The sequence below is a fragment of the Triturus cristatus genome, chromosome 2_1, assembly GCF_964204655.1.
Source record: "Triturus cristatus chromosome 2_1, aTriCri1.1, whole genome shotgun sequence".
Classification (NCBI taxonomy): Eukaryota; Metazoa; Chordata; class Amphibia; order Caudata; family Salamandridae; genus Triturus; species Triturus cristatus.
In genome coordinates, this window is record NC_140581.1 from 667707360 (window position 1) to 667716462 (window position 9103).

The 9103-nt window shown below is 44.1% G+C and overlaps 1 long non-coding RNA gene across 1 annotated transcript in view; it reads right to left on the bottom strand.

Moving 5' to 3' along the window:
• Positions 1 to 2676, bottom strand: part of LOC146865731 (uncharacterized) — a 41575-nt gene extending 38899 nt beyond the window's left edge. The window contains exon 1 of the long non-coding RNA XR_014976689.1: positions 2580 to 2676. This is a non-coding gene — a long non-coding RNA (uncharacterized LOC146865731). The remainder of the gene's footprint in view (positions 1 to 2579) is intronic.
• Between the last annotated feature and the right edge of the window lie 6427 nt (positions 2677 to 9103).

Below are 9103 nucleotides of genomic sequence, written 5' to 3' on the forward strand. Positions count from 1 at the left end.
ATCCTGCATGCAACGGAAGCACCCTTGCACCATGTCGCTAGGCTGCCAGTGAAGGGCGAAAGGACAGGAATGCACCGTACTGCTTAAATACGGCGCATTTCTGCAATTTTTACTTTGGCATGGGCAGTGCAGCAAGGTGAGATGATTTCTGCAGACCAGTAAATATCAGAGTCCACTGCTCGCTATTGCCACACATCATTCTGCTCATTTAGAAAGACACACAATAAGTCTACTGTGTCGCCTATATAATTCTACTTGTTTTACAGAAGCGATTTGCTAATAATGGGTGGACTCACTCTCCTGATAACAGCATTACCTGTGAGAACTGGAACTCGAGGGTGAAATGTAGGTGTTTGCTGGCTTTAAGCGTGCATCTAATGGGATTTAATGGTAAGGCTATTATGACATTAAAGGATGGAAAAAGCTGGCTTACACATATTGGGCCAGATGTACGACCTACCAATTTGCGACTTGCAAATTGCGTCACATTTACGACGTGCAATTTACGACTCGCAAATCGGGATGCACAACAGTGTCTCAGACACTGTTTGCGATTCCTAATGGGGTTCCCAAATTGCATGCCTCACTAATATTAATGAGGCAGGCGCAATTTGCAACCCCATTAGAAATGGCTAAGACTCACAATGATGGTGGCCTGCTGGGCTCAGCAGACCACCATGTCTGTGACTGCTTTTTTAATAAAGCATTTTTTTTTAAATGCAGCCCGTTTTCCTTAAAGGAAAACAGGATGCATTTAAAAAAGAAAGATGACACTTTCAGTTTAATCTTTTTTAAGGGACCACTGCCTGCACTTAAAAAATATTTTCTCAAATACTCACAAAGGGGAAGGGGTCCCTTGGGACCCCTTCTCATTTGCGGGTGGCTTACCACCTGCTTGAAGGAGGTGGTAAACTGCGAGCTTTTTTCAGCAAAACAATAGTACATGGCATGGTGACTCGCTATTAGGAAGAGACGCCCCTTCCTAAAAGCAAGAGTCGCATATGCTATTGTGCGAGTCAGTGACTTCGCAAAATAGCATTTGTACATGCCGTTACCCTTTTTGTCGGTTGCAAATGGAAGGAGAAAAGGGACGTACATCTGGCCCATTCTTTTCGAAATAATGACCACAAATGAGCACATCTGGTCACACCTATCAGCTTTATGTAGTGATGGTGTTGCTCGGAAGACCTTTGCATGACAGGGTTGCCCTTATGAGACTTCAAATTAAGGCTACACTAACTGAACTACACACCACCAGATAAATTGTATTGTTTTTACATTCACAGCATTCTCTAACGATATAGACTGGACAACCATAGCTACCTTGTCCTACTCTATTTGCTTAAGTCCTCTGCAGGATTTATCTTGATTTGTCAAAATCATGGTTTTATGTCATAACCATATACAACATTTTCACTGCTTTGCATGTTTGGAAACACTTAGATTTCACATTAGTCACCTATACTGCTCATCATCCGCCATGCATATATGCCCATGATTCAGACGATTATCTCATGGAACATTTCAACGACAATTTGATCAATCGTCAAAGCACCTAGAATGGCATTTGTCAGCACATCATATTTTTTCTCGCTTGTGATCACATTCTCACATTCATATATACCTTTTTCTTTTTTCCTTTTAATTGTGTTGTCAGCAACCCTGCTAATGTCCCTTGGCCAGCATATCCAGAGAGAAACGTGTCTTGACATAAGACATATGTTCTCATTTGACCTGAGTCATGGTGAGCAGGCCGTTTTTAGCAAACTTCCTAAGTATTTAAGTACATTACCAAAATATGTCATCCTATTCACTGTGTCCCTACTATCTCTGTCACCCAGCTTGTTCTCTGCATTCGCTACTAAAAATGGAACTCTTTTCCCACTTCACGCCACTAATTTGCATAAGTCATTAAACAACAGACTGCAAATGGCTTATCTTCAAAAGACACATCCAATGTGGACCCATCCGATTCCCTCCTGGAGTGATGCTGGCACTTTACTACCTATCCCCTGTTATTATCGGATACTTTATTCCATTCTCTTCTTTTGCATCACACTAGTACTGTTCTACTCCTTCCCTTGTACTGATCATACTCCTTTCTACCCTCTTTAAACTAATACTTCCTTCTTTTATAACTTTTACATTTAACTCGTACATTGTGATCAACCTTGTAATCCGATGTTATTGATATTTTCTTTAGCTGGCAGCAAGATGATCCATGAATCATTATGCATTTGTTATTTTCACTTGTCTTAAGAGGATCCTTTCAGTATGTAGTCATTTGCATTATTGCCTATTGTTACTTCGCTATATGAATCATGTAATTTGAAACAATAATGTAAATTCATGCCATATAAATGTAACAATAGGCAATATGTTTAAATTGCTCCCTGGGCCAAATCCACAATATACAAGACTAGCAAATATATTGTCAAGAGCTGCTTCAGGAGGAGGCAAGATGGCGCCCGCTCGTCGATCGCACAACTAACGCTTCCAGAACTCCCTCCCTCATCAGCACTCCACCCTCCTCGCAGCCCTCCTAGCAACCTCCGTACCCCAGAAAGGACAAAACTTACCCTGAGACCCAGCGAGGCATGTTGTGGTGTGTCTCGTGGTTCCCAACTTACAGTGCTACGGCTCCTCGGCTCTGGTTGGCGTCCCCCTCGGCTTCCGTATTCCCAGCATACAGCATTGAGCTGTTTCAGAGCTGAGGGCGGAGCCGATCTGTCTGGATCTCCAGCTTCGATGCCTCCAAAATCTACACAAGGGAAGCCCCGTACACCGATCGATACATCAAGCACTGCTAAAGCCGGTCTACCACAGCAACGGAGCGGGAAGAATGGCACCACTAGCAATACTGGAGAAGCAGAAGAGAAAAATGAGGAGAAGTTCGTAATGAAGATAGCGGTAAGGGCAATATCCCCTCTTTATTTCTACCTTGGGAGAGGGGAAAAAAACATAACCCACAGAAAGAGGCTGGGGGTCAGTAGGAGGTACATGCAAATTGGTAAACTCTACCTTAAGCAAGGGCAAGATGAAAACAACATGGATCATTCTACTGGTGGATAGTCCAAGAGTCAGACAAGTAAAACGGGGTATACTCCTTCAAGGGCTATGGCCATGGCTACGACCCCTGCCATGGTGCAAAAAAAGAAATATACAGGACCTAACACTGCTCGGAGCAGCACCTCGATTAAAGGGGCGCAGAAAGATGCCCTTTTGGATACGGATGAACTAGGAGATGAGCTGAGGGGGAACGATGACATCAGTATACAAAGCATGGCTAAAGATATTGATTCCAGGGACTACTTTTTTTCTCTCTCGGACCCCTCGGATTCATCTGGAGATTAAATCAAGCTTAGTCTTAGGTCCGGATTCAGGGGTGTGTCCCTGAGCAGCGAGCATAGTGAGTCAAGTAGATTATACCCTGATAATCAAGATCAATGGACAGATACATTGGAAACTGCCCCTGGGACAGTACGTAAGAGGTTTGAGCATGGCGAGGATGCTACTCATGATGGGGTGAGTGACACCCTGATATGGGACTACTCATTCTCGGCCGAAATAAGGGCAGCCGAGGGGGGTGTAATCAAACAGCCAACCGAATGCTCAGTGGAAAAACCTGAAGATATCTCGCTGGCGGTGATCTATGAAACCATTATAGCTCACAGAGAGGAAAGCCATACGGATAGTCAACGGACCCAAGTTGTATGCCGCAAGTTACAAAACTCGATCCAACGCATTGGGAAATCCTGCTCCGAATTTGCGGAAAGGTACAATGAGGCAGAAGCACGTATTTCTAACTTAGAGGTTGAGCTAGCAGCTCAAAAGGCAATGACAGAGTCAATACAATCATCCAAAGAGGACAAACAAAGGAAATTAACAGATCTTGACAATCGCCTCCGGCACAACAATTTGAGAATCTTGGGGGTTGCTGAGGGCATGGAAGGTCAAGATACGTGATACTTTGTTGTCGACCTTTTTACTGAGGCTTTCCCTGAGCTTTCACAGTGGGATTGGAAGCAAGAGATACAAAGAGCGCACATATTTCAATTTGCACCAAGTGTAAAATCAGGACAAAATACCACCAGACCCAGAGCAATTTTGATATCTGTTAATAACTTTCTGGCTCGCCAAGCAGTATACGAACATGCATGCCCTGATAAAAGGAGGATGGGGAAGGGGTCAGAATTCTTTGTGAGACCAGACTTTTGTCAAGAGACTGTGGAAAAGCGATGGCAATTAAGACAGCTTATCCCCCTATTTCAGGGCAAGGGGGGGCAAGCCTTTCTGCTTAACCCGGCTACGTCGAAGGTGATATGTAAGGAGTGTACTCCGTTTTTTTACCTCAGAAGTTAAGGCGAAAGAATATCTACAGTCTATCTCATACGAATAAATAGGAGATATATGTTCTCTGTTTTTGTGTTTTTTATATCTGTATTTGGCTTTTTGGTTTATCTATGTCTCATAGCTACCTTTTTCTTAAGTAGTTTTTTTGCTAAGGACTGTGCAGGTAGATATTTTAAGCTACTTGTGCTAGGGGGGGACCTCTGGGTTTTGTTGGTTACTTATCACCAGGATCGTTGGTCCTATTGCCTCATTGCAGGTTGGGTGGGGGTGGGTGCGAGGCTGCTTGTCAGCACCGCAAAGATGGGGTGGGGAGATGGGGTGGGGAGGGTTTGGAGGGGGGATTGGGGTGCATGGGGTGGCAGGAGGAAGGGGGTTGGGTGGAAAAGAAAATGCAATTTATAACAAGTGGAAGATAGCGGTACGCAGATGTGCGAAACTTAGTGGCAGATTTAGTAATTGGAGAGATCTAGCAATCTATGATGGGGATAAGATGTTACCATCTAGACTGCGCATATTTTCCTATAATGTATGTGAGTTAAATATTAATGGGAAGCAGCTACGGGTGGCTGCAGAATTACATGTCATCCAGCCCACCCTGGTATGCTTACAAGAAACACATATACCTTGGTGTAAACGGAAGATACTAAATAAAGTCGGCTGCTCATTATTGGTCTGCACACAACAGTCTACCACGAATCGGGGGGTAGCCATTTTGGCTAAAAATGGGATCCAGGGCACAGGTAGGACACTGGTAGACAAAAATGGTTGGTGGGTGTCATTGAATGTTCAAGGGGGACATTTATGTTTACCAAGTACTCAGCCTATAGGTCTAATTAGGACGAGGCAACAGTATTGGAGGGATTCAATCTAGAGCAAGCGTCATGGCCTACCCCATTGATTCTGTGTGGTGACATTAATATTCCTCTGGGCTGACAGGATCTGTGGAAAAGTTGGAAGTTCTATAAGGGCAGGAAACCTAACGTTTTTAGGGCACTATATCACATGATGAAGGACCATGGGCTGATCGATACATGGCCCACATTATGGGGCCCAGACCCTGGCTTCAGTGTTTATTCTCACCCTCATAATAAACTAGTGCAGCTAGATTATTTTTTTTATCTCAGTGGCATTACTTTCGGGGGCTAAAATACATGTTTACCCAAGAATTACAGTAGACCACGGTCCACTGATGATAGACATCCTGATTAGTAACACTGTTTCCCCTCCGAGATCTTTCTCGTTTGATCGTCAGCTCCTAAAACACACAACATTCACTAATCATAAGAATCATTTGGATTCTGCAATTTTTAGAAATCAATTGCAATTCGACCTCACATGCTTATGTTTGGGATGCCTTAAAGCGGGTTCAGGGAGAGGTCCAGAGGTTGGGACTGCACAAACCGAGACAACTGAGGGTGGAGATTCCAGATTTACATGGGAAACTCAGGTCAGCGGAAGAAAATCTTATGCGGGGAATACAGACTGAAGCAGATGTCACTCTGCTGCAAACTGAGGTTGCTCGTAGTAAAGCTAAAATCAATTTATATTGGAGCAAGGAGATATCTATTAAATAGAAATTAAGGAAGAGAATTATGACTTTGGGGAGGCCACTGGGCGATGTCTTGCAAAAAGACTCCGCTCCAAAGATGCAGCACAGAGAATTAACAGCATGAAAGACACACAGGGCAAGATAGTTTTTTTTTTTTTACTTTATTTACCTTTTTGTCATATTCAAACAAGCATCAGTTACATGTCCATAATACAATGTTTATGATACATATTGTATAATACACATTACGGCAGGTTCTTTACCATTTTCAATAAAACCACTCTGCCTAAATATACATTCATGCAACGCCCCTCTTCAGATTGTATGTCAAAAGGTATGTAAGCCTCCTGTTTGAGAGGTGGAGGAGAGGGGATCATCCCACTCCTGAAGGGACTACTCCTGGTGACGGTTGTGACGAGGTGGAGTTCTCAGTCTCTATAAATAGGATTTCAAGGGGTCCCAAATATTTTTAGGTCTGGATGTTCTGGGTAATGTGGTTGCATATAAGTCACTATTTGTGTTGCATTAGGTGAGACTATTTAACCAGGTTTTAGCTGTAGGGTCGAACTTACTTCCACAGTGTAGAACTTTTTCTCTTTTTGCTAGTAGTAGCGCAATGGATGTGTATCTGCATAACTGCTTGGGAATGTTGCGGACATACCCCAATAAGGCTACCTCTGGGGTAGGGTGTAAGGCTAAGCCTGTTATGATAGTAAGGATAGCATACACTGCAGTCCAATAGGTCCCTATTTTTACACAGGTCCACGTCGTGGGCAAAGTCTGCATAAGGCACTCCGCATTTGGGACATGTATGTGGTTTTGTGGGGTCAATAGAATTAAGTTTGGCTGGTGCCAGATATCCCCTCCACAGAAACTCAAAGTGGAGCAACTTATGCCTGCTATTTAGAGACACTTCTTTAATCTGTGTGCAGCAAAAGGACCATTGAGAATCATCATTTGGGTGCCCTAAGTCCTGTTCTCAAACATTCCTTATTTTAGTATCTTTGGCGGGGACAAGTGTCATACATGCCTTATATAGGCTCGAAATTAGATGATCTCCCTCGACACTAGTAATCAGAATCGTCAGAGGCAAATAGGTTTCTAGTTCTAGGAGAAATTCTGCAACCTGCACTCTCCACGCACATCGAACCTGTTGAGGACAAATTTGTCCATGAAGGGTGCTTCGCAGAATCTTGCATCCTCTGCACAGTGAAAGACATGTCCCCCTGGTAAAAGGTCTCCACAGGTGTCTAAGGAATAAGTGGTGAGCGTGCACTGTACATCCTTTTCTTCATTGCGGGGTAGCCATGGGTTTTTAACAAGATGTATTTCCGAGGAATAAAGGGACCATCCCCCTGTCATTCGTGCTAACTTCTTCCAAGCCCAGCAGGTTGCAGAAACAGGATGATACCATGATTGCGAAAAATTACATTGCACCACCAAAAATAGATATGTAGGTTCGGAACCCCCAAAACCCCCCTCTTGTAGGGTAGTGTCAAGGTATCCCAGCTGACCCACGCTTTCTTACCACCCCATGCAAGCCTGATAAGATGAGAACAAAGTGCTTGAAAAAAGCTGTTGGGGAGGGGGATGGGTATGTTTTGAAATAGATATAAAAATTTGGAGACTACCATCATCTTTATAATTGCCACTCTACCAGCCAGCGAGATGGGTAGCCTAATCCAGAGCTCCACCTGCTGTTCAAGCATATGCATTGCGGGCCATAGTTTAAGCGGATCATTTGTTCAGCTTCTAAGTGAATATTAATCCCCAAATATCTGGTGGTATCGCTGTACCAAGCCCACGGATACTCACACTCCCAGGTGCCTGTGCAGGGTGTCAACAGAAAGACTACCGACTTGCTCCAATTAATACCTAACCCGGAATGTCCACCAAACCGAATAATTTCCCTGATAAGGGGAACTAAATTGTCCTGTGGCTTGCGTACATACAGTTTGAGGTCATCCGCATATAATGATATGAGTAGTGGTCCAGTGTTAAATTGTAGACCTCTATGCAAATGCTTTTCTTGTAGTTGTCGAACGAGGGGGTCAAGGGCTATAATAAATAATAATGAAGAAAGTGGACATCCCTACCAGGTGCCACGCGTCAATGTGAATTGAGAGGAGGGTGTGCAATTCAGACGGATTCTAACCGTGGGCGAGACATAGAGTAGGGACGTAAGGTCTACAAACCCCTTCGGGATGCCCATCTTCCACATGACCTCTAGGAAAAAGAGCCACTCGAGAATATCAAAGGCCTTCTCCGTGTCCAAAAGTACAGCCGCCCCTTGTACCTCAGGGTCTATCCGGTTGATAGGAGCGAACAGTGTACGGAGGTTCAAAGCGGTGGACCTATGTGGCACAAACCCTGATTGCACTGGTGAGATTATCCTGTCGAGCAGTAATGCCAGACGTAAGCAAACTTCCTAAGTATTTAAGTACATTAGCAAAATATGTCATCCTATTCACTGTGTCCCTACTATCTCTGTCACCCAGCTTGTTCTCTGCATTTGCTACTAAAACTTGGAACTCTTTTCCCAATTCACGCCACTAAATTGCATAAGTCATTAAAAAAACTCTGCAAATGGTGCTGGCACTTTACTACCTATCCCCTGTTATTATCGGCTACTTTCTTCCATTCTCTTCTTTTGCACCATACTAGTACTGATTCTACTCCTTCCCTTGTACTGATCATACTCCTTTCTACGTCTTTAAACTAATACTTTCTTCTTTTATAACTTGTACATTTAACTCGTACATTGTGATCAACCTTGTAATCCAATGTTATTGATTTCTTTATCTGACAGCAAGATGGCTCCCGCTCGTCGATCGCACATCTAATGCTTCCAGAACTTCCTCCCTCAGTAGCAATCCGCCCTCCTTGCAGCCCTCCTCGCAACCTCCGTACCCCAGAAAGGATAAAACTTACCCTGAGACCCAGCGAGGCATGTTGTGGTGTGTCTCGGTGGCTTCCTGACTTACGGTGCTACGGCTCCTCAGCTCTGGTTGGCGTTCTCCTCGGCTTCCGTATTCCCAGCATACAGCAGTGAGCTGCTTCAGAGCTGAGGGCGGAGCCAATCTGTCTGGATCTCCAGCTTCGATGCCTCCAAAATCTACATGAGGGAATCCCTGTACACCGATGGATACATCAAGCACTGCTAAAGCCGGTCTACCACAGCAATGGAGCGGCAAGAATGGC